Source organism: Macrotis lagotis, chromosome 1 (genome assembly GCF_037893015.1).
Source record: "Macrotis lagotis isolate mMagLag1 chromosome 1, bilby.v1.9.chrom.fasta, whole genome shotgun sequence".
In the NCBI taxonomy this organism is placed as follows: Eukaryota; Metazoa; Chordata; class Mammalia; order Peramelemorphia; family Peramelidae; genus Macrotis; species Macrotis lagotis.
Window position 1 is genome coordinate 580,705,550 of NC_133658.1, and position 26,812 is coordinate 580,732,361.

Consider the following 26,812-nt stretch of genomic DNA (forward strand, 5'->3'; position numbering starts at 1 on the left):
TCCCCCAAATAATCATAACAAAAAATGTGCTTGAGTCTTTGTTCCAACACCAACAACTCTGTCATGGGTGGATCTCATTCTTTATGATAAGTCCATCACAAAAGTTATTTCCATATTTTTCCACCTTTGCCATTGCTGATTGCAACTCCCTCCTTTCTTATTTCTCCACTACCATGTACTCTATTTTCTCTCTCTTTTCACTATGACTCTGCTGTAGGGTCGCTGAGTGGCACAGCAGACAGATCCCTGGTCCTGAGGCCAAAAAGCCCTGAGCCCCCCCACCACCCCTTAGGCCCAGCATCCACTTGGCCCTGTGGTCCTGGGCAGGCCTTCCATTCCCAGCCCCTTGCAAGAAGAAAGAAAATGTGTTATATCTGGCCACTCTCCCCCCATGGTCCATCCTCTCCTCCTTTATTCACATCCCCACCCCTTCCCCCTGCTCCCCCCTCCTTCTTACTCCAGATGTCTATACCCCATTGAGCATATTTGCTGTTTCCTCTCCTAGCCATCTCTGATGAGAGCAAAGGTTCCCTCATTCCCCCTTGTCTCCCCGCTTCCATATCATTGCAATAGCTCATTGTAATAAAAAAAATCTTATGTGAAATATCTTGGACTATTCCCCCTCTCCTTTTTCTTTCTCCCATTACATTTCCCTTTTTTTCTATTGGCTCTATTTTTACACCATATTTTATCTTCAAATTCAGCTTTCTCCTGTGCTTCAACTATAAAAGCTCTCTCTACCTGCTCTATTAACTGAGAAGGTTCATATGAGTATTATCAGTGTCATTTTTCTATGCAGGAATACATGCAGTTCATCCTCATTAAGTCCCTCATATTTCCCCCCTCTCCTCCAATCTCCATGCTTCACCTGAGTCCTGTATCTGAAGATCAAACCTTCTGTTCAGCTCTGGCCATTCCAAAAGGAACATTTGAAATTCCCCTGGTTCATTGAAAGTCCATCTTTATCCCTGGAAGAGGACATTCAGCCTTGCTGGGTAGTTCGTTCTTGGATGCATTCTAAGCTCTCTTGCCTTCCAGTATATTGTATTCCAAGCCCTATGAGCTTACAATGTAGTTGCTGCTAAGTCCTGTGTGATCCTGACTGCAGCTCCACAATATTTGAACTGTGTCCTTCTGGATGCTTGTAATATTTTCTCTTTGACTTGGGAGTTCTGGAACTTGGCTATAATATTCCTAGGGGTTGGTTTTTTGGGATCTCTTCCTCGGGGGGATTGGTGGATTCTCTCCATTTCTATTTTGCCCTCTGCTTCTAGAATATCAGGGCAATTTTCCTGTAGTAATTCTTTGAAAATGATGTCAAGGCTCTTTTCCTGATCATGACTTTCAGGTATTCCAATAATTTTTAAATTATTTTTCCTAAGTCTGTTTTCCATATCAGTTGTTTTTTCAATGAGATATTTCAGATTTTCTTCTAATTTTTCATTTTTTTGGTTTTGAAGTATTGATTCCTGATTTCTGTTAAATTCATCAATCTCCCTGAATTCTATTCTTTGTCTGAAGGATTCGTTCTCCTCAGAGAGTTTTCTTATCTCTTTTTCCATCTGGCCAGTTTTGCTTTTTAAAGCATTCTTCTCCCCAATCACTTTTTGAACTGTTTTATCCATTTGACTTAAGCTGGTTTTTAGCATGCTATTTTCTTCAGCATTTTTTTGGATTTCCTTGACTAAGCTGCTGACTTCATTTTTCATGTTTTTCCTGCATCTCTCTCCTTTCTTTTCCCAGTTTTTCTTCCAACTCCCTCATTTGATTTTCAAAGTCTTTTTTGAGCTCTATCATAGCCTGAGCCCAATTTCTGTTTTTTCTTGGAGTCTTTAGATGCAGGAGCTTGTGCTTCCTCATCTTCAGACTGAGTATTTTGATCCTTCTTGGGCTCATTTGCAAAATATTTTTCAATAGTCTTCTTTTTGTTTCTCTTCTTCCTTATTTTCCCAGCCTGGGCCTGGTGTGGGGTGTTTCCTGAGTTTTTGGGACACTCCCACAAGGGTCTTATTGTGTGAGGCTCTGTCTTCCCTCCTGGTCTGTGAATGACCATAAGTGCCTCCCTCTGCCACGGGGCTGAGGTGGGGGAGCCCTGCTGTTCTATGGGGGGGCCTAGACTGGGATCAGGATCTGAATGTGGTCAAGAGCCCCAGAGTCCTGTTCCAGGGGCAGAGGACAGAGCTCTGAAGTGTCTCTTCACTCCCCTCCCTCAGCTCAATGGGCTCATGCCCTGGGGGCTCCTGCTTACCAGCTCAGCCTGCTTCTGTTTCTGGCTCTGGGCTGGGGAAAGAGGATGCTGCTTGCTGTGTGCCCTGAGGGCTGGGCTCCACGTGCTTGCTCTGGCAGAGGTCCCCCCGCTGTTCCCCCACTTTGTGTTTGGTGCTCCCCGGGGTGCAGCTCAGGAGACTCCCCTGCTGCTGTGAGCTGAGACTCCCAGTGCCCTGGGGCTGCCTCCGGGAGGCTGAGGTTCTTTCGCTCTGGCGGGCCACCCCTCTTCCCCTCCGACCCCGGGGAGCAGAGCCTTTCTGCTCTTTTCCCGGTTACCTTGAATAGGAGAACTGCCTCGCTGGGTCCCTTTGTGGATTCTGTTTAGTTTAGAGTCCTTAGCTGATGAATTTTATCAGAGAGCTACTAAGACTCGATCCCTTCTTGTTGCCATCTTGGCTCCGCCCCCCCCCCTTTTAATGCTCTTTAGAAGAGAACTCAATGAACATTTATTAAGTGCCTACTATGTGCCAGATCCTGCAGGGGAACCAAAAAGAAGCAAAAATATTCTCTGTATTCAAGGAGTTTACAATCTAATGGTGAAGACACCATGTAAGAAAATATACAGAACACAAGCTATATAGAAGAGCAATAGGAATGATATTGTCTGTGCTCCACTTTGTTAATGATGGAGACTTGAATATTAGGGGAATGTTTGCTTTTTTTTTCTAAGAAAGAAATATCTACTATTTATCTGTGGCAAAGTCATAGGGATCTGGGTCCACAATAAACATAAAATCCAGGGGATTTTTGCATCTACATGATCTGCTACTTTCAGGCAACCCTGGGAGCAGGGTGAAGTTTTTCTGTATTCAAGCTCATAAGAATCAATTGTAAATATGTAAACTGTTCCCTTTCTATATGAAGGTAACCTTGCTGAGCTCATCAAAGTAGGGCAAGTGCTTTGGTGTTCAGCCAGGGTTCTCTGACCCCAACGGTCTCCATTATTGGGGGGGGGGGAGAAAAGAAGAGAGCTGACATCAAAGTCCTTGATCAACATCAGAGAAGAGATAGTGTTATCTGTAGTCTCCCTCCCTACTGGGAATTCTACAAAGAGATTCTGAGATTTTTACTTCATGCCTTTCATGTTGGCAGAGATGAGCAAAAAAAAAAGATGACAAATGTTGGAGGGGCTGTGGGAAAACAGGCACAATGGTGTATTATGGGTGAAGATGGGAATAGGTACAAACAATTCTGGAAAGGAATTTGGAATTATATACTAAAAAGTTACTAAATAATACATAATCTTTGACCCCATTGTATCACTGCTAAGTTTATAGCCAAGAAATCAAAGAAAGAAGTAAATGTTTTATATGTACAAAAATAGTTATAGTAAGTTACAGTATATGAGTATAATACAATACTATTGTACTACAAGAAATGAGGAAAAAGAGGATTTGAAAGAAACATGGAAAGACTTATGAGAACTGATATATGAAATGAACAGAGTCAAAATGATTTATACTATATCATCAATATTATGAAAGGCAACTAGCTAGTGAAGTGGATAGAGCACCAGCCCTGGAGTGAGGAGACATGAGTTCAAATCTGGCCTCAGATACTTGACACTAACTGTGTGACCCTAGGCAAGTCACTTAATCCTGACTGCTTCACATCCAGGGCCATCTTCTGTCATCCTAATTCATATCTGGTCACTGAACCAAAAGAGAAAATGAGGCTGTTGACTTTGCACAGCACTGCCTCATTCAAATCCAATTCATGTGCAAGTCATGGCATCACCTCCCTGATCTTATGGTTTTCTTTGAGAACAAAGTACAGATAAGAGCAACAACAACAATGAAAGGGAATAATTTTGGAAACTTTTATAAACTGATGAAGAATGAATTGAGCAGAACCAGGAGAATAATAATTTATATAGGAACAGCAATATTGTAAAGACAATCAACTTTGAAAGACTTAGGAACTCTAAGTTGTGATCAAAACATTGTGATTGACACAATGACCAAACACAAATTCAAAGGATTCACAATGAAACATGCTACACAATTCCAGATAGTAAGCTGATGGACTCAAGAGTACAGACTGAAACATATTTTCTTTTCTTTCTCTTTCTTTCTATTTTTGGATATGGTTAATATGGAAATTTGTTTTGCATGATTATACATATTTGTAAGGCTTTTTGTTTTCTTTTGTATTTGTGTTTTGGCCTCAATGATGAAGGAAGAGTAGAGGAAAGGGAGAGAATTCAGAACTGAAAATGAATTAAAATTGGAAAAATAAATTGGAAAAAATAAAATATGTAAAAAATCAAAATAAAAAAGAAACAAAGCCTTCTAGGGAAGGAAAGAACTGACAGAAGTTAGCTTTCTTAGGAAGCCAGCAACAAACAGGCAAGATATGAGAAGCAGTCACATAATATTGAGAAAAAAGAGGGCAACAAGGGAATGGTGCCAGGAGAACTTATTGGGTGTCAGCAATGTTTATACTACTGCCCAAGGCAAATCTTAAATGTGACATAAATTTAAGCTGATCTTTTGGCTTAAGGAATGCTCCTTTTCACTTTAGTGGCTTACAAAAGATAAATGGTTCCTAGAGAGACCTGTAATATGTTCCAAATCTCAAGGATTTAGGGTACTGAAAGAACTTTCAGATTAACCATGAATCTACTGTTAGTGGAAAAATCTTGGTGCAATTGCAAAGAACTGGAGAGTTGCAGAGACCAGAGTGGGCAATTATTGTCCCAATTTTCAAAAAAGGGAGAAAGGCAGATTCCTGAAATGATGAACTTCAGGAAATTCCAAGAAATATTTCAGAATGAATTACTTCTCATTTTTTGAGCATATAAGTTTTTTTTTATTCTCTAAGAAAGGCATGGAGCAGCTAAGTGGCACAGTGGATAGAGCATCCACCCTGGAGTCAGGAGGACCAGTGTACAAATATGACCTCAGACACTTAATAATTACCTAGCTGTGTAAACTTGGGCAAGTCACTTAACCCCGTTGCCTTGCAAAAACAAACAAAACAAGAAAGGCTTGATCTCAATCTGTGAAGGGATTATGGAAAAGGAAAAAAACTGGCAACATCCCAACTACCAAAGATTTATATTAGAAAGTCAGTTTGGTGCAGTGGATAAGCTGCTAGTGTGGAATCCAAAAGACCTGAGTTCAAACCTATCCTTTGTCATCTGTGTGACTGCAAGTCATTTAAACTTTCTGTCCTTAAGGTTATTCATTATTCAATGAAGTGACTGGATTTGGGGTTCCTTAACTCCAAGATCCATTCTAATTCCAAATCAATGATCTAATGTTTTCCTTAAACACAATTACCCCCACCCCACCAAAAGCCCAAAATATGCTTCCTCATTGCTGCCATTCCCAATACCAGCCTCCATAAGAGCCTCCCATGTAATATAGAAGTTGGGCAAAACAAGCCAAACCATTGACCATGTCTGACAGCACATTCCCTATTCTGCTTCGATAAATCACCATCTCTCTTCAGAGAGAAGTTCTCCAGGGTCAAGATTGGTCATTATATAAGACTGAGTTCTGGTGTCAAAATAGTCTGTGAAGACTTTGGAGGAAAAGGAGACTAGGAGATCATTGGTCCATGAGTTCAATTAAAAAAAAAACCTAAAGAAACTTCAACCATCTGATCCTAATTCCCCTGATGGCAAAGATAGAAGAAGGTGTTTTGGATGACAAGATAACTCAGTGAATAAAGCATTGATTGAGTAGCTGTATCCTCAGAGTCTTGATTTTTAAAAAATCAAGGCCGAAAGTCCTGGAGGGGTGAGATGGAGTGGGGCGGGGGTGGAGAGTAAAAATTTACTGCAATTATTCAAGTTGAACTGGCAGCCAAAATTCCCACTTTTTAATCTCAATCTCTATTTGTTATCTCCTTTGATTTTTCAGAGTCTCAGTGTACACTGACCTGGTCAGACCCCATCTCAGGTATTTTGTTCAGTCTGGACATATTATAAAAAGGTTCCTAACATGCTGGGGCATAGCTGGAAAATAGCAACAGGACTGTAAACTAGTAAACTCTAAACCGGGGGACTTAAATCTTGGGGGTTGTGAACTTATTTAATATTTTGATAATCACATTTCAGCGGGATAGTTTTCATTGGAACCATGTATATCTTATATTATACATTAAACAATGTGATTCCCAGAAGAGGTCCATAGAATAATTCCTTAGACTGCCTAAGGGAGTTCAGGATACAAATAAGGGAAAGAAGCCCTCCCTGATCCCAAAATGTGATACACAAAGAATTCTTTAAACTGTAAAGGAAGTGATGTAAGTATGGGAAATAGAATACATGCTTTCGAATATTTGAAGGACTATCAAGTAGAAGAGGGATTAGGGGACTACAGGGTCATAGAACTGAGTCTGACCACATCATTTTATAGATGAGGAAACAGAGGTCCCTAGAGAGAGGAAGTTGACTTTATCTGTTCTGTGGCACTCCAGGGAACAGATTAAGAATTAAAAGACACAAATTATAAAGCTGTGGTTTGAGTTCAATATAAGGAGGACCTAACAACTGGTGCTGTCTCAAAATGAAAGACTAATTTGGGGGGATGTGAGCACCCCCATCAATAAAAGTATTTAAGCAGAGTTTGGATGACTATATATCAGGGATCATAGAGCACAGATTTAAAGCTTGGAAGGTACATTATAGATCACCTGGCTCAGTGCCCTTATTTCACAGATGAGAGTATTTTGGCCCTAAAAGGTTAAGCAATTTTACCTAGGCAAGTCTTAGCAGTAACAAGTCCCTCCAGACTATGTCTTAAAACTTTCCTCATCTATAAAATAAGGGATTTAGACTAGATGGTCTTTGAGGTCCTTTCCAGCTCTAGATCCATGCCACGATTAAATACCTCCTGAATACAGAGCACTGGACTAGGAGCTAAGGATTATACAGTTTAAAGGCACCATCTTCCCTGTTCTTCCAATATTTTCAGTCTAGAATGTTGAAGGATGGAAATGAGAAAGGATAGTCTTAGTCATGGGGAGAAGAAAGAAAAGAAACAGAGAAAAGAAACTTCTGGACAGAGGATCCACATTGAGGAATCTGAGATAGAACCCCCAAAATTAACTCTTTCCCCACTGCAAAAATTACTCTTTCTATTGCCAAGGTCTCCATTAGAGACTAAAGGGAAGCATTCACTATGATTCAAAGCTCCCTCTCTCACCAATTCCAATTTAAAACTCCAAATTGATTGGCTTGTTGCTTCTTTGAAAGGTCCCAATTTTGCAGGTATCTTTGGAGCTGGAAAACATCGTCCCTCCCTAGGAGCTCTCAGATTTTTGTGTCAGCCCCTCACTTCCCCTCGAAGCATGAATGCAGATTAAATTAACAAGACAATTTGAGTACAGATTTTTTTTCAAGTTGACAACTTCCACGTCTGCAGCATTTAATGTGCCAAGACATCTGTTTGTACACCAGTATTATCAGGGATGTTAGCACAGACTGGGAATAGGATGTCCTAATTAGCAGCTGCTCAGAGGCAACCTCCTTGACACCCCCCAATGATTCAGGTTTTTTTAACTTGCATTGTTTTTGATTTGTGGAGTGGGTGTGTAACTGGGAGTGCATAGTGTCATCCAAAGAGACAATTTCCTCCCATAGGGCCCACCCCCACCCCTACAGTATAACAAGGAGTCAATCAAATTTTGTGGCTGAAAAATACACCAAGTGCTGCCAATTAATGAGCTAATGTTTGGTGTGGGGAGAGGGGGATGGTTGAAAAAAAAAGAGCTTTCACTTCCTATGAGCATTTTTAAGAATAGTTAAGCATTGATACTATACTTTATGATTTTCAAAGTCCTTTAAGCTACCTCATTGGATCCACAGAACAATCCTGTAAGGCAGGTAATATTTTTATTCCTATTTTACATATAAGGAAACTATGATTAGTTGGAATTAATGTCTTAGGAAAGATTTGAACCCAGATCTTCCTGTCACAAAGATCTTCTCTATCACAGCTGCCACAGTAGTGGTGGTGATGGTAGTAGTTAGAATGGTTAGAATAGAGTCATAATACTGGTGGTGGTAGTGATTTAATAAATGTTCCCAAAGGAAGAACAAGAGGTAGGAAAGGCCTGGGAGAATTATGTGCTTTACTCACATTTCACATTCCCTATAGTTTCCCTGATATTTGGTTATCCAAACTTTGCTCAAATACTTCCATTGATGGGGGTGCTCATATCCCTCAAAATCAGTCCATTGAATGAATCATTGAATGAATGTGAAATATGAGTAAAGCACAAAATCAAATCTTTCCTTGAATCAAAGAGAGAATCATAAATCTGAAAAGAGTTTTAGGGATCATATAGAATCCAGGGGCTATTAACCTTTTTGTGTGTGTGTGTCAGAGACTACTTGGCAGTCTGAGAAAGTCTCTTGGGACGGCTACTCAGAATCACATTTTTAAATTTATAAAATAAAATACATAGAAACACAAGCAAAACTAATTCTATTGAAATAAAATAGTCAAAATAAGTTTTTAAAGTGAAAAACCCCAGGGGTGGCTAGGCGGTGCGTGGATAGAGCACCGGCCCTGGAGTCAGGAGTCCCTGAGTTCAAATCCTACCTCAGATACTTAATAATCACCTAGCTGTGTGGTCTTGGGCAAGCCACTTAACCCCATTGCCTTGCAAAAAAAAAAAACTGAAAACAGTGACAAACCCTATCAGTGAGACTAATGATTTTAATAATTTTGAAGTAGTAGTGAATATACATGATATTTTAAAGTATCTACAACAACTATTATGTAAAATAAAAATATCTATGACTTCTATTGGTGACCATATCACAGGTATTACTAATTTTATGGCAGTTGGCTACATTTCAGTTAATGAAATTTAATGAAAGGACATGCTGAATTTCAGCTCGAGGTCAATGAAAATAAAGATGTATTTTTTTTGCCCGGCCAACTTCAGAGATCCTCCATCTAACATAGTCCCCCCTACAAGGGCCCCAGGTTCAGAATCCCTCTCTAATCCAGCTTCTTCATTTTCCAGATGAAGACAGTGAGGCACAAACGGGAGAGGTAACTTCCTGAAGGCCACACAGTCAGTTAGCAAGAGAGCCTCCCCACCCTCTGAATCCTTTCTTCCATTCCCATAGGGTCCTATTTTCTACTTTCCAGAGGAACAGCTGGCAAATCTGATAAACAAATCCCTTTTAATGTGCTAATAATTCCCTTCTTTCCCTCCCCGGTGATACAAGCATGTTATACTGGGAATCTTCTGGTCTGGCCACAGCTAAATTAGCATCTCCCTACATGGTGGGAATCTTAGGCACGGTGTTGGACCGGTGGAATATTTCTGGTCAAGCAGGGCTTTGTGGGGGCCCCTCAGATCCCACTGTGCAGGCGGCCGCCTACTCGGCTGCGCCGCTCTGGTGTGTTTTGAAACTCTGCTGCGGATGTAATGATTCTGGGTGGAGAACATTTGGGAGCCAAGTGAGTTTGTGTGAACAAAAGCCTCGGCCCTCGATCTAGACTATCCAGAGCTCTCTGGGATTTGAGTTTCCTTCCTTGTTCTTAACCCCCACAAAGAAGCAATGCTGTGAAAAGTCAAGAATGTGAAAAGATTTGAGATGTGTGACTTTATTCTTTGATTGCAAGAAAAATTCAAATGCCCCTGGAGCAGCTTTTTATAATATGAAATATAAACTTTATGAGGAAGCTTTATCAAACAAAAAAAAAATGCCAACCATGGGTCCCCTTTGCTCTCACCCAATGTCCACTCCATTTTAGAGTACTCACTTCTGTTTTGTTCCTGGAGAGGAGAAAACATCTTGCCAAAAATTAGGGGCGAATGGGGGAAAGAGATAAATTAGGATAACATTCTCTCAGGACCGGCTCACAAAGGAAAGAGCCCTTGGTTTGAAGTCAGAGGACCTAGTTTAGAGATAGGGCTCCACTCACCGTCTTACTTATTACATGTGAACACCGGCACATGATTCCATTTCTCTGGCCCTTCCTCCTCTGTAAAGGGAAGGACCTTGCCGGAGGAGGTGAGCTCTAAGGTCCCTTTCTGCCCTGATCCTTTGACCCAGGTTAGAATCCAAACTTTTCCATCTCTTAGCTGGGTGTCCTTGAATGAATCATTTTGCCTCTATGAACCACAAATGCCTCACCTATAAAATGAGAAGGTAAAACTAAGTGACCCCAAATGTTCCTTCCTGTGCTAACAACTCCTTTGATCCTAAATTTCTGACAAGGAAGATGCCAAGAGTAATCAGAAGCACTTAGCTCTTCTCTTTTAAAACTACTTGATTGATAAGGAAGAAAATGATTGTATAAAAATCAGCAACTGAAGGGAGAGCACAAGTATTTATGTTTAATGTGAAGTCAGTTTCTTGGAACTTATATACACATATTTGGAGAGAGACAAACACACAAACATAAATTCGGAGAGAAAGAGGATTATTTTTCAAAAGAAATACAAGGTTATGGATATGGTGCCACATGCCTGTAAATCTTTGCTAATGGGATAGGTTGAAGCCCATGGATCACTTGGGTTTAAAAATTCTAAACTGTAGTAGGGATAAAGATGATCAAATTTCTATGTGAAATTGAACACTTTATATGGTGAACCCCCCGGAGAAGAGGGTCACCAAGTTGCCTATGGAGAAGAAAACTTAGCCCAAGTTGGAAAAAGAGAACAGGTTAATGCTTCTAATAGTGATCAGCATTAGAATTGAGCCAGGAATGGCTGGTGAACTTCCAGCCTGGGTGACCTAAGAAGGAAGGAAGAAAGGAAGACAGAAGGAAAAAAAGGAGTCAGAAAACATGGATTTCATTTTACTGTTAAGTAATTTGCCTCAGGTCACACAGTTAGAATCTGTGTGACCCAGGTCTTTATGATTCCAGATCCTATCTGTATCCAGAAAAGGAACTGATAAATAGAAGCATGTGTAGAATAATTTTACATACATCTAGAAACAAACATTTATATTATGTGAATATATACATAAAAATACACAGACATATGCTATATATATATACTTAGACCTACACTATATGTATGGGTGTCCATATATATATATATATATATACATATATAAATACATATTTACAGATATATAAATATATATATATGTTCCAATGGTAACCATCTAGGGAAAGAAAAGGGGAAAAAAGAAATTGACATAATAATTTTGTTGTATATTTGAAAGGAATAGCAAGTTGGACATGGTAGATTTGTAGTTTCACATGCAATCATTTTTTTATTGTACTATGTTATGGAAATGATTATTTTATTCCAAAACTTAAAAAGAAATTAAAAAGAAAGTTTACTGGGTTCTTATCTTTACTGGCTCAGTCTTGTTCTACTCCACTGCCCTCTCACCCCCCACTCTAAGGTAACACCTGCTGAGGTCCTGGGGGGGGGGGGGAGCAACACATGCAAATACCCTGGGAGGCTGTCAAAGAAGAAGATAAAGTTCACTAGCAAAGGGCCAGGCATTCTCTCCTGCTGCTTTTTAAAAGAAGCAGAAATCCTGGCAGTTTCTTCTTTAACCTGGAAGAAAGCATTCATTGGAACCTTCAGCCCCAGGAGCTGTCAGGGGACGAGAGGGAGGGGAGCAGTCCTCCCACTATCTCCTGTGTTGTCATTTCAACTTGAGCTCATATCCCAAAGAGAGGAAGTTGGCTGGCAGCAATCCACCAAAGGAGACCTACTAGGTTAGTGAAACAATAAAAAGGCAAGAAAAAAACATCCTGGTTCTGAGAAGGAAGAGGAGGAAAGAGGGAAAAGAGGGGAGAAAGGGGAATGAGGGGTGATGGAGCAGCCGAGGGAGACAGAAAGAAAAATCCGGCAGCTGCAGGTTGAATTTAATGAAATGTGGTCCTGGGCTTTAAACATTTGAACAGCTCTGGCAGCAGACTTCTATAAGTTCTATAGCTAATTTATTCCACAGACCTCTTCATAGTAGCCCAAGTACTTTAAGGAAATAATAGAAACACAGTTTGTCTAGAAAATTTATGGTTGACAAAAATGTACAGAATGAAATAGAGGTCTAACTTTAAGGCTCCAGGCTGAAAAAAAAACCAATGAGGGCAAAGATTCCAACTAATTCTCTACTAGGGAAAAACTAGCAACAGTATCTCATTCATGGAGAAAATGAATGAAAGACAAGAGTTTTTTTTTATTTTTTTGTGTTTGTCTCAGGTCTCCCCCTTTCCTCCCTTCCCCCTCTTCACCCTTTGGCTGTCTGCTTAAAATTATGGACCTCTTTTCAGGATACTGATTTTAATGCATAGGTAAAATGAAATACAAAGGATAACAAAAGAAATCCAATATATTATTTCTTCTTTACTATGATAGTAAGAGCCTTGTCTAATACAGGAAAATTCCAATTCTTGGTTTTGAATATTCTCCACATGTTCTGGCAAACCTTAGTCTGTGGTCATTCATCCATCTATCCATTTATCCAAATGTTGACTGAACAGCTATTCTGTGTAAGCCAATATTCATACTCTACGGCTTCTTTCAAGACTCAGTTCAAGGTACCTTCTTCAGGAGACTTTTCTTCCCCAGCTGCTAGTTCCCTCCCCATTAAGGATTCTTTGGATTCACTTCATATTTATCTTGTAAAGACATATACATATATGTATAGACATGTTATCTCCTTCATTAGAATGTAAACTCCTTGAGGGTAGGTGCTGTAGTCACTTTTTTCTTGTTTCCTGAGCACTTAACTTAGGGCTTAGTAACTAATAAATCACTTAATAAATGCTTAGTGACTGATTGAAGATATTGTCCTTGCCCTCCAGGAGACAGCAAAGGCTGATAGCAGTTCACATCTTTTACCTCTCCTCCTTTCTACCTACCTATGCTGGACTGAGTCTTCTTGTTAAAAGAGAAATGTACAGCCCTTCCTGGTTGAAGAAAGCCAGACAATACAAGATGTTAAGGAAATATTGACACTCAATAGATGGTCTCTTGTATGATGAAGAATCAAGAATACTGATGCTTTAAATCAAACTGTAGTCAGTTTTCTGAAGTTGATTTTTGGGTTTTTTGGGGGGGTAGTAGAAGGTTCCTTATTCTTTTCATTTATCCTTTATAGATAAATGTTTATTAATGATATCAACTAATACAGTGGATGTATAATGTAAAAAAAATAAAAATCACAGCAATTGTGTAAAGGGAAGGTGGTAAAACAGAAACAGAACTAGACCTGGAATCTGAAAAGATATAGGTTCATTTCTCACAACTCACAGTCACTACCTCTGTGACCATCATCACTTAGTTTACCTAAGTCAAAGTTTCCTCATTTTTAAAGTATAAATAATTGTCTCTAGGATCTACCTTAAAGTATTGATTGTTACGAAAAAAGTTTCCTCATTTACAAAATAGGGAAAATGGCATGTAGTATCTACCTCACAAGACTGCTACACTGATCAGATTAGATACCACATGTAAAGTCCCTTATAAGCCATAAAGTCCTATTTAATATTGTGGAGACTTCTAGTATAAATACTCAATAGGGCTGGAAATATTTCTTTTGTATTTCTGACTAGACACATGGCAGTACTCATTAAGTATTATTTATTGCTATGGAAGCTTCCTAAAATATCATTTTACTTTTAAAATTATTTTTAATCTAAATTTTTTTTATTGTGTCAGATTCAGAGAATTCTAGGAAAACTTATAGGAACTGATTGAGAATGAAGTGCACAGAACTATAAATAGGAAAAGTTTTGTGGCATTTGATAAATAAAGAATTTTGAAAAAGAAACAGAATAAAGGATGCCAGTAGGGAAATATATACTGGAGAGAGAAAAAGACATAGAAGAATGGGAAGAAGAGGAAGAGGGAGAAAGACAGAAGGTAGGGAAGCCCACTGCTCCCTTGTTATTGAGACAAAAAGAATTGATGGGAGAATATGGATAAGAACATCAAAGGATGAACGGAAATGTATGGCCTGTGATCCAAATCCATGAAGTCACAGATCTATTTGTGCATTTAGAATGGCTGACACTATCTCCAAGGAACCTGCTCCAACAATTCTGGATATATTCTATCTCCATTTCTTGACCACTCAGAGGCAATTTGTCTTTGCTACAGGGTTGCTTATAAGTCTTAAATATTGTATAAAAGTAGGATGCTTAATGATTATTCCTATTAATATGGTATTACTAGAGGGCAGAGGCAAGGTGGCAAATTAGCAGAAAGTAACCTGCTGCTTAGAAGTTCCTCCTTCCCTTCCCCCCCCAAAAAAAACCCTCTACAAAGATTAGATTGTGATTAGGAAATCAAAGACAAAAAAAATCACAGTGAATCACTCTTTTTTCCAATCCCAAAAACATATTGAGACAGACAGTGAGGTCTTCCAATAGCAAGAATAGAGTCTGGTGGAGAGCATGCTGTTAGTCCACTCTAGCATACAGGGACTAAAAGAAGACCAAGGCTGTGGACACCAGGGCAAAGCAAGGTCCCAGAATCACACTGGGGATGTGGAGACTGTGGAGAAATGTGCCAACTGGCAACTTTGTCACTACCCAGTTCTTAGTCATAGTTCCAGGACAGACTAAAGAAGGTACCTCAACCTGAAACCTGCAGTAGAATAACAAGGAATATCAGATCAAAGTTTCTGTCGTTCTGAACCCACAGCTGGCTGATAGTATCTGATCCCAGAAATAGTCTACTGAAACTTCATCCAGGGACAAGCCTACAGGAGTATTGCTCAGACTCAAACCCAGGTCAGGGGCTTGCTGAGCACCAACTAAGCAGTGAATAGACTCTGCCTCAGACCACTGAATGCTTGTAGGTCCTCAGACTAAGTTGTCCCTGAGATCCTGGCAATTACCCCTCCCACCCAAGAAAGGAGACAAAAACCTCAGTTCATTACCTCTAGAAATGTACTGAGCCCAATGCTAACATAAAGTTCAGAGTAAGAATAAGTTTGGGAAATTAAGTAAATAAGAAAAGAACAATAAAAATTATTATGGTGATAGAGATTCCCAATATACAAACTCTGAAGAGAATGACTCCAAAATACCACAAACAAAATCTCTCAAGTAATGTATTACTAGTATTAATGTTGGACAGATAGGTAGCACAGGGGATAGAATGCCAAGTCTGGTGTTAAGAAACTCATCTTCTTGAGTCCAAATGTGGCCTCTGACATTTAATAGTATGACTGTGGGCAAGTCACAACCCTAATTTCCTCAGCTTCTCTGTAAAATGAGCTGGAGAAGGAAATGGAGTAGCTTTGCCAAGAAAATATCAAATGGGATCATGAAGATTCTGAAATGACTGAACAAGTATTAGTTAAATTAGAGCTTCACTTGGCAAGTCTTTATATTGTTTTATTACTAGGTCATAGATTTAGGGCTAGAAGAAACTCCAAAGGCAATCTAATTCAACACCCTCATTTTCTACAAGAGGAACTCAGGATGGGGGGCTCAGCGACTTACCCAAGGATGTAGCATTTAACTATAAACATGGATTCCAAATCCATCAATTTCCCCCTATACCACAATGACTCTTCATTTCATGTGAGGAAATATTCTTTATCTACTCATTCTAAAGGTAGGGGAGACACCACAGAATTTTTTTAATCTCTTGCAGCATCTGGCATATATTTCTGGGAACAAAGAATTCTAAATATAGAGGGACTTAGAGGGCCGTCTCCATCTATCTTTTTTTTTTTTAGGTTTTTGAAAAGCAGTGGGGTTAAGTGGCTTTCCCAAGGCCACACAGCTAGGTAATTATTAAATATCTGAGGCTGGATTTGAACTCAGGTACTCCTGACTCCAGGGCTGGTGCTCTATCCACTGCACTACCTAGTGTCCCCTGTCTCCATCTATCTTCCATCTTGTATGTACATAGCTACTTGTCCTCATGTTGTCTCCCCTATTAGAATGTGAGTTCCCTGAGGGTAAGGATTGTATTTACTTATTTTTATATTGAAAATGTTTACTCTGGCACACATAAATGTTTATTGAGTGACTTAGAATTAAGTGATCTTTCCACTGATACCCAATGATACCCAATACCCAATACTGCAGTACCACACTGCTGGTTATCTCAAGCCAGATTGAAAGAAACTAAGAAGCAAAGATCTAGTTAATCTATATCTTTAATTACCTCAGAATTATGAACTGTTTCTTAGACCGAATTCTGACTGCTGTCATTAGATTGTAAGCTTCCTGAAGACAGGGACTATCTTTCTTTTTTATACTTATGTCTAAACATATTTGTTACCTGGCATACAATATGTTCTTCAGAAATATTTATTAGCTGACTTACTGACTACTACTACATCTCTTCCTTTTTTCCTTCCTATTTTTCCTCAGTAATCTTTCAGCTACTTGTTACAGACACTTCATTTATCTGGCACTGTCAGCTGTTTAGGAGAATTTTCCAAATAACAAAAATGTACTATTCTAAGTGCCAAAACTTTTCATTTTAACCATTTAGGATGATCATCTTCCTAAAATGTAAGGTAGGTAATACAAATATTTTACAGATAAGTAAACAGAGAACCATGGAGCTTAAGTGCAATGTTTAAGGTCACAAAAGTAGTAAGTACAGGGACAGAATTCGAATCCAGGCCCTCTGACTCCAATACCCATGCTTCAACACTGCCTCTGGTGCTTCCTGATGCCTCTTACCTCATCTGCAAAGTGAAGGGGGTTTTGTATTCTTTGACAGTTCTCTTTGCTCCAGATTTATGTTCCTTTGATAGCGCGCGCCCGCACGCACACACACACACACACACACACACACACACACACACACACACACACACAGACACACTTATGGGGGGAGAAAACGGGGAAAAAATTTGGATAATCTACATCCGAAGAGAATTCAAAACTCAAGAACATGATTTAAAAAAAATCAAATTAAATATGGCAAGGATGAAGGCACCATATGGGGCGGAATACGGGGAGTTTAGGATGAGGTAAGTAGCTCTTTGACTTCCACTAGCCTGACACTTGTTGCCCTTTCTAATAACAGCCCTGGGGAAGCACCAGGGTGCAGGCTGGGATGAGGCGTGGTGGCAGCCCAGGCGCCCCTTCCCCCCATATCCTGGCAGAGGATGAAGATGAGCACGTTGCAGTTTCCTCCACAAAACCTGGCCATCCGTTAGGCAGCAGCGCTCGCCGCTGGAACCCCTGGAGAGAGAGGCGGGCCGACCCCCTCCCCTCAGCTAACGGACTGCAGGCTCCATCCTCTCCCGTCCAGAGGGGAAAGGAAAACAACTGATAATATCCTGAGCAAGTGAGGGACTTTCTTCAGGATCGCTCTGACGTGAGCTAATCGCCAAGCCACACGCATACATACACAGACAACGACCTCTCCGCCGTCCCCACCAAGCAGCTCGCTTCCCTCCTGGGTTTGCCAAGTCTCCCTTCCTCTCGCAGCTCTGTCTCCTGGCTTGCTGCAAGTCCCAGCTCAAACTCCATCTTCTAGAAGTCTGTTGCGATCCCCTTTATTCTAGTTTCTCCTCTCTGTTGATTCTCTGCAATCTATCCTGCACGTAGCTAGCTGCTTGCATGTCATCTCCCCCTTGACTAGATCTTTAGCCTTAGTCTCGGTCTCTCTAGTGCCAACTCCTTTGCTGACTGTCCAGCTCTCTGCTTCTCACAATCAGAGACGGCTACAGGTGCTTTTGAAATAGTTGATATTTTTATCTTCTTACTTTCTCCTCAGAGTTTATTACTCATTCAATCAGATGAGCCCCCCTGGGCAGGGTTTCTAGCTCACCAGAGGTAGTTAGGCAATCGTGGCTACAGCACAAGGCTTGGACTTAGGGAAGACCCAAATTGAGATCTGGCCCCAGACACTGTTATCTTGTTAAGTCACTTAACTTCAGTTTCCTCATAATAAGAGCAGCTCCCTTATAGGGTTGTCAGTGTAAGATTATATAAATGCTAGTTATTATTACTGTTATTTACCAAGGTTATCACTGTGTTTCTACAGAGACCATGCAATTCTTAGTAATCTAAGCCTAGAAAGATGAGGGTTTTTGTTTTAAGTAAAATAGTACCAGGATCTTTAAGTACTACTAAAATTAAATTTAAAGCAAGCAAAATATATTGAGAAGTTTTTTTCCTCTTTTTGTAATGGACTTTCCAGACCCTAAGTGGAGGAATGGGGCCAGTGATGGGGAAGTGGGGTGTAAGGGGAGGGGATTAAGCAAAACATGGTCTGGTAGCTTCCATGCACAAGGAGGGAAAGAGTTGACAAGCATATCTTTGTAGAGACAGTTTCACCACCTTATTTGGGCACATCAAATCACCTAACATTGTCCTCTTTTTCTTCCTGCAACTCCCCTTGTTCTCTCAGGCTACTGCAAGTGGAAAAAGTCACTCGAATCAGAGGAACTGCATTCAAATCCTCCCTCTGATACTACTGAACTTGCAGATCATTTTATCTCCCTGGACTTCAGTTTCCTCATGTGTAAAAAGAAAGGGTTATATTAGAAGGTCTCCAATGAACTCAGTCCTTTCAATTGTGACTGATTCTTGCTGATCCCAATTTGGGGTTTTCTTGGCAAAGATACTGGAGTGATTTCCTCCTTCTCCAGCTCACTTAAAAATGAGGAAACTGAGGCAAATGAGGTTAAGTGACTTGCCCAGGGTTACCTTGCAGGAATGTCTAAGGCCAGATTTTAACTCAAGAAAGATGTTTCTCTGACTCCAGGCCTGGTACTCCATTCAATGCACCACCTAGCCACCTCTTCATTTTTCAGGTGGCTAAACAACTTGCACAAGGTCACGTGCTTTAAGCCAGACCAGGAATCCAAATCATCTGAGACCAAAACAATCCTCTTTGAGCTATAACAATCTGTCCTCCCAGAGTCACTTTGTCATCACCATCACCATGGTGCTCTCACTCCATTCACGTGTGGATTGTACACATCACACTTTCCTTTGGTGCTACAGTTTGCTGAACTGAATTTTATTGTGTTCATACTCCCACAATGGTTTCTGGTTCCATTCTGAAAATGAATGACTTCCAATAGTCCTACCTTGGTCTCTAGGCAGTACCTTCATTTGCTGAGTAACTAATGCTACATCTCATCCTGACCCAGCTTAAGAGGCAAATAGTCTGAGCACAGAGTAAGATTTATTATTATAATTAATACTAACAACAACAACAACAACAATGGAAGAAGTGGCACTGGGCAGCATTTTGCAGTATTCCATGGCTCAGAGGAAAATGGGACCAGAAATAATGCAAAGATATTATTTTTGCTTTTATTTTTGAAACAAGGTGTGTTTATTTTTTGCTTTATAAGCATCAAGAAAGTCTCCAAAATGGCTTCATCAGCTGCGTTTACTTGTTACTTGGTCTTACAAATCTAAAATAAAAATACAATGTTGCCCATTAAAAAAAAAAAAAGGAGGGATAATATACTGCTCAGAACCTCCCATGAAGCCCCTAGAGTTTATAAAGAAAAAGTAACAGCCCCAAATGTGCTACTAGGTGGCAAAGCAGAAAGAAAAGGAAGATTCATCTTTGAATTCAAATAGGATCTCAGACACTTCCAAGCTTTGTGACCTCAGACAAGTCACTGTTTGCTTTGGTTTTCTCATCTGTAAAATGAGCTGGAGAAGGAAATGGCAAATCACTCCAGTATCTTTGTCAAGGAAATTCTAAATGGGATCAGGAAGAGTTAGAAAACAACTAAAAAAAACTAATAGCAAATAACATCTGAGCAAAATGTTGCATCTTAACTCCTTCTAGCACTTGTGTTTTCTTCCTTTTTGCAAGTTTGCTAATATACTATCTGCCTAATGTAAGGCTGCCATCTAAACAAGATAGGATGATGACTGATTATTATCTTGCTCAGTTCTGGTGGTTGAGAGGACTATCTCTGCAGATAGAATCAGCAGGGTTTCAAACTTATATTATGTTCTACAAAACCATCTCACAATGCCTCTTTCACTATTAATGATTAGGATGTTTATGATGACATTCATAATTGTTTCCTGCCAATCTTCCAACAAGGAAAATTATGTAAATCATAGGTTTTTGAAGTGAAAGGAGCCTACAGCTCATCTAGTCTGATTCCTTTCATTTACAAAAGGAGAAACAAAGAAAACCAGATAGGAATAAGAACCTAACCAAACACACAAAAATAAGCAGTAGCAGAGTCAGGGTTCAAGGGCAACAGTCTTTTGATGTTGTAAAATTCCTTGTATTATACAACTAGCAACCCTCTAATGATAAACATTGCATAAACAAATTAAGAACTAACAATCTGTATGCATTTAATTTACAAAGTAGTTGGTTTGTAGGGCTCTTAGTTTAGAAAGCTCTCTTTATCTGGTCTTATAAAAGAAGCAAGATGACCTGCCTGGTGGAAAGGGCACAAGACCTGATTTCTAATCCTCCCTCAAAAATTTATTAGTTGTGTGATGCCAGATAAGTCATGTCATCTCTCTGTGCTTTGATTAATTCATTGATAAAGTGAAAGGGTGGACCTGATGACTCTAAATTTCCTTCTGGTTCTAAATCCATGGCTCCATGATCATTCTTTCAAATACTGTTATTCTAGTACTTTAATTTCTGTCCCCTTTTGTTGCTCTTCTTCCTCTCTACTCTGCATTGGCTGCCTTGCCTGGTTTCAACTTCATGGAACAAAATGTCCCCATGGTGGAGATTTATTTTCCTGATTCCTTATATGAATTGTCTCTCCCATTAGATTGTAAGCTTCTTGAGGACTTATTCATTTTATTCCCAGTGCTTAGCACAGGGTCTGGAATATGGTGAATGTTTATTGGATTAGATTCCTCCTATGCCCTAAATGTGGTCAGTCTTTTGGCTCTTCTCTTTTTGCATTCCCATTTTGAGTTATTTTATCTATTCCTGTGGTTCCATTTATTTCTCTATGTGGATGACACCTGAATATTATCATTAGCTGAAAACTGTACTCTGAGCTCATTTTTTTAATATCATCCACCAAGCATTTTCCATCCCTCTAAACATTCTTCCTGGATAATATGCTACAGCCTCTTCATGCCCATCAAACCCATCCATTGCCTCCTTGGCAACCCTAATTCTGCAGAGACTGTGCAGTTCCACCATTCTCAGTTACAAAACCTTCTTGGAAGAATATTGATGTTAAAAATAAAGGTCTTTGTTTCAAAGAGAAGTTTGGGGGTCATTAAAATTTCCCAAGTGTCATCCAGTTCTTTAATCATATGTCCCATTCATGGTCACTTGCTGAGTCTGTCTATGATATATGGTCAAGGGATAGGGAATAAAATCTATGGGCTATCTATCTGCAAAGCATAGTCTAGATGGCAGGTATTCTTCATCCATTTGATGGAAAATTCATTTGTAAAATTTTATTATCATCATAATCATTAACATCATCATAATGGTTATCCTTTATTTTCAAAGAAGGCCACAACATGGGGGGGGGGGGATGCCATGACATTGGATTTGAGTGGAGGGAGAGGGCAGTGCTAAGTCACTCACATTCTCCTCCAGAGTCATCTGGGTTCAATGGCCAGAAATGAATCAGGATGACTAGAAGTGCCCTGGATGCAAGGCAATCAGGTTTAAGTAACTTGCCCAAAATCACACAACTAATATGTAGCAAGTGTCTGAAACCTGATTCAAACTCCTATTCTCCATTTAGTCATGTTGTGAAAGAAGAATCAGAACAAAAGGAAAAAACTCAAATTTTTAAAAAGGGAAAATAGTTTGCTTTGATCTGCATTCATATTCCATAGTTCTTTCTCTGAATGTGGATGGCATTTTCCATCACAAGTTCAGTGTCTAAGAGAAAGTTGTGAGCAGTGTCACCTCATAAAACAAAAATCAGTAGGGAGAAAAACAAATCCACAAAAAAACCATGAAAGATGCTATTAAGCCAAGTCAATCCAGGGACATTTTTAAGGAAGAAACTGGAAGAACAACAAATAGATGAAAAATGAGGAAAAAAACCTGTCAAGATATTTATACCAAATTTGCCTCCATTAATGAATTCTAACATTGCAGTTTTTCATGTGCTTTGAGAGGAAGTCACCTCAAAATGAAAATGCTCAACTTGTCTTTTCCTCCCTAAAACTAACTCTGCTTCTAATTTTTCAGCAATGCCATCAGTTTCCCAATCATCTTCCATTCCCCCTCCTTTGCCTCTGTCTCAACTCCTAATCCAAATCCAATTATCTGTCCTATGATATATTTCTTATGCAAATTCCCTTCCTTTCCATCCTTCTCACCCAAGTTCAGGTTCTAATTACTTCACATTTGAATCAATATATTATAGATAGTTCATAGAGACTTAACTGTCATTTAGGCTATCCCAATCATTTTACAGATAATTTTATAGTGGTGGCCCACTGGTTTAAAATGATTTGTTGTAGGTCATTCAAGTAGTAAGGAAGTTCAGCTTTGAGCTCAGTTTCCTCAGCTGTATATCTATTACTTTTTTCACTATCTCATATCATCAAAGGAAATTAGAACTGGATTTTAAGCCTATTCCAAATTGAAGATCATTTACTGTTTGTTCATAAGAGAGGTCTTCCTGATGTAAATAGCCTCAGAGAATTTCACTGAGGAGGAAGGATGCTAGCTTTGAGAATAGATAAGTGTGGAATAAGTAAAAGAGAAGAAAGGAGGGCAATTCCAGTTAAAGAAATGGCATAAGAAAAAGCAGAAACAAAAACAAAACAAAATAAAAACAAAAATTCAAGATTTCTTTGACAGGAAAAGTGAGTGCTGATTTGACTGGGTAAAAAGTTCTGAAAAATAACTAGCTAAATATCAGATTATTTACTATCTTGGGGAATGGGGAGGGAAGAGAGGAGGAAGAAAATTTTTACAAAAATGAATGTTGAAAGCTATCTCTATTTGAAATTGGAAAAAAGTAAACAAAAAAATTTGATTAGTTGAAAATTGATCCGAAAAGGTGTGATGGAGACTGTCTTGTTAAAGGAAACCTAAAGAGTTTGGGATTTATTTTGTAGTTAGTGGAAAAGCATTTTGAGCAGATGAGTGAAGGGGAAGATTATTATTTTGGATAGATTTGCCTGACTCTAGGATGAAGCATGGATTGGATTGGAAGGAAGGGGGAAAAAATAATGGCTATGAAAAAATTACATAAATATACTTTAAATATTTAATGACTTCCCTGCAAAAGTGAATGGAAAAAATGTTAGGAAATATGATTTAGGAGTAAAAAGTATGAGGTCAAATATATAGAGAACTTGTGCCTATATATTATGAATCATTTTTTAATATTTATTTATTTCTTACCTAGGTATCTCCAACTTAACTTGTCTTAGCATTCCCATTTGTTTAAAAACAAAGAATCCAGGCTCCATTTCTGTCTGCTTCACAGAGTCATTACATAGTCTCTTTGCTGTTATTTCTAAGCTCTTCTGAGTTCATAGCAGGAGGAAAAAATCTAGGGAAGTTCTGATTCTCTGAAAATTATACAGAATCCATGATGTTAGAAACACTAGTTTCACTCAACATCATTTCTATTTTTCAGATAGTGAAACTAGAGAATAAAGGAGTCAAGAGTCTTACCTACATTACTATATATATATATATATATATATTTACTATATAATATATATTACTATAATATATATTACTATATATACCAATCTACATTACTATAGCAAATTTCTTCACTGAGAATTCCCTGTATAATGAATTCATAAATCTGACCCAAAAGCTTTTTTCCCCCTACACACTTGTTTCTCATGTAGTCTTGTCCTAATTTTTGAGTCATGTGGCTTAGCATACTAGATTTAGAGCTGGAGAAGACCTTAGAATGAATTGAATCCAAGCTCTTCTTTTTACAGACAAGTACAATGAAATATTGAGAGGTTAAGTGACATGTCCAGGGACATATATATAGCCAGCAAGTATCTGAGATCAGATTTAAATCCTTATCTTACTGACTCCAAGTCCAATAACCCTTCCCCTATGCAATAATGAATTCCTACCACCTGGAAGGACAATAGCAAGTCTGAAATTATACAGGAAGGAGACAGACTTCAAGGTGCTCGATGAGGTGTAGTTAAAGGAACTAGCAATGCTCAGAAGGAAAAGGCTCCTTTTAAGGAAGGCATCCAGGTCCTCCATCTCTTCAGTTCATAGCAGGCCTTTGGCCTTTTTCAGATTTCATTATGCCTTCTCTTCCTTTTCCCCCTCCACACACCTCCCTTTTGAGCTTTCTTTTGTGTGTTTTCTTCACCCCTCCCCACTAGAGTAGGCAGCAAGATGGCACAATGGGTAGCGCCTGCCTTGAAGTCAGGCAGACTTGAGTTTGAATCCAGCCTCTGACACTAGCTGTGTGACCTTAGGCAGGTCACTTGACCCTGATTGCCTCATATCCAGGGCCATCTCCATCTCCATCATCCTGATTCATATCTGGCCCAGATGGTTCCAGAGGAGAAAGTGAGACTGGTGACTTAGCACAGTACCCCACAGACACTCAGATCCAATTGTGCAAATCAAGGCATCACTTCCCCGTTGTCATGGTTTTCAAAAATGAAGGGTGATACCACATCACAGATTTCAAGCTCCCTGAGGGCAGGAATTGCCAATTTATGTGCAACCCCAGAACTTAGAACAGACTCAGGTTAGGGAGTTTTATAGTTGTCTTTAAGGATTTAAAAGATTCTCATTTAAAAGTGGGATTAATTTGTTTTGTTTCATGTTAAAGAGCCGAATTAGGAGAAACGAATAAAAGTTAAAGAGAGGCACATTTATGATTAATGTCAGGAAAAAAAATTCCTGAAAATTAGAAGAATCTAAAATTAGTCTAAGATGCTTCAAGAGATATTGAATTTGGTTCTCTCTCACTCACGATCTTTGAACAAAAGTTGGATGACCATTTGGAGAATGGTCTGGTAAAAGAGACTCTAGGAAGTTTGCCTTAATTATTGAAATAACTTCCAACTCTGCAATTCTATGGTTCTGTGCTTGTATTTCATACCAATCACTCTCTCAGTTCTGAATGAAACTGAACAGTTGCCCTGCACTTCATTTCTGTGCTTATCACTGGTCTATAGAAACGGCTATATCTACATAAGCTTACAAGATACAAAAATGGGAAGTACAGCCTCTATCTTTTCCTCTATGTTAGCAATTTTCATAGAAAACAGTGTGTCTTTGCTACTGGTGATCTAGAATCTGCTACATTTCATTTTTTAGCCCAAGGTTGAGATTTTAAATCTACTACCCAGGCTAGGAAGAAGCTTTGCCAGACTTAAAGCTTAACGGAAAGCTAGCAGCATTTTACTAACCTAGCCCCTTGACTTTTGAAATCTTTCCAAGCAGTTAGAAACAGCTGAATCTCTGTTTATTTTTAGGACCAATGGGGAGCAGAAGAGGGGGCAGTTACTGAGAGACAGAGTTCAACTCAACATGAGAAATTTCCAAACTATTAGAGCCAGCCCAGCAATGGTATAGTCTAAGATGTAAGCAATAAGGAGGCAGAGTTTTTAACCTGGGTCCATGAATTTGTTTTGTTTTGAACATCTGAATAAATAACTGCATTCCAAGAGAATTGGTTTCTTTTGTACTACTGTTTATTTTGTAAAATAAATTTTCTTCTTTTAAAATCTATTTAAAATCTAGATTTATTTATTTATGAAATAAGTATATATATATGTGTGTATATATGTGTATACATATACATATATAAAACAATTTAATTAATTAAAATAATATCAGTATAATAATTAGTATATATAATTATTATTTTAGTGAACTATATTATGTTTTATATATGAGTGATTTCTTCTTTTTTTCTTTCATACTGGGCTCCTTTCTTCTTCCTATCTCCAGATTTTGTGCTGAGGGGAGGGCAAGGCAGTGAAATAGAGAGAATTTTGATATTTTAACCATCTGCTGAAAAATCTGAATTGGGAAACCCCACTCTAGACCATATTCCTTTCTTATTCCTATCTGCCCCCATCCCACCCACTGCTTCTCTGAATAATGGCCTTTCTTCCCTTCAATTCCATTAAGCACTCCATCCAAAACTCACTTACTCACTAATTAGAAAAATACCCAGTGTCTTTAATCACTCTTGCCATGTTTTCTGAGAATTTGTCTTTAAGTGGTTGATGTCATCTGCACCCTTCTTTCCCTTCTTTTCATCCATCCCCAAACTCTGCAGAGACTTTTGGAGGTGGTTATTGTTCCTTTCAATAGATGCAAGGGGCTCAGAGACCAGAAAGAATGACAAAAGAATCGGTTCTTTACTCCCTTGCTAAAGTATGACATATCTGCTTCACCACATCATTCCACCTTGAATGCCCCACAAAATGATTTACTTAAGCCTATTTCTCAAGACCTGTGTCAGCACCGTGGAGCCTAATATACAGTATGCAGCTGGGCAAGCTAAATTTCCACTGCAAATGACCTTATTTTACCCCAATAGGGAACAGGTCAATGCAGAGATATATATGTTGGGGTGGAAGAAGGTACTTCTAAAAGGTATTCTCATTCTTTTCTCCTTTCTTAAACTTAACATTTAGAACTTTAAAGCTGAAAGTAAACCTAGAGATTATTTCTTCATCATCATCATCATTGCTAGCATTTATATGTTACTTTAAGGTTTGCACAG

The 26,812-nt window shown here is 39.0% G+C and overlaps 1 protein-coding gene and 1 long non-coding RNA gene across 2 annotated transcripts in view; one reads left to right on the forward strand and one right to left on the reverse strand.

Annotated features, from left to right (window-relative positions):
- Positions 1–6,245, forward strand: part of LOC141507239 (uncharacterized) — a 33,764-nt gene extending 27,519 nt beyond the window's left edge. Inside the window, exon 4 of the long non-coding RNA XR_012474109.1 lies at positions 6,138–6,245. This is a non-coding gene — a long non-coding RNA (uncharacterized LOC141507239). The remainder of the gene's footprint in view (positions 1–6,137) is intronic.
- HEG1 (heart development protein with EGF like domains 1) overlaps positions 1–26,812 on the reverse strand; it is a 118,478-nt gene that overhangs the window by 82,162 nt on the left and 9,504 nt on the right. The window lies entirely within an intron of this gene.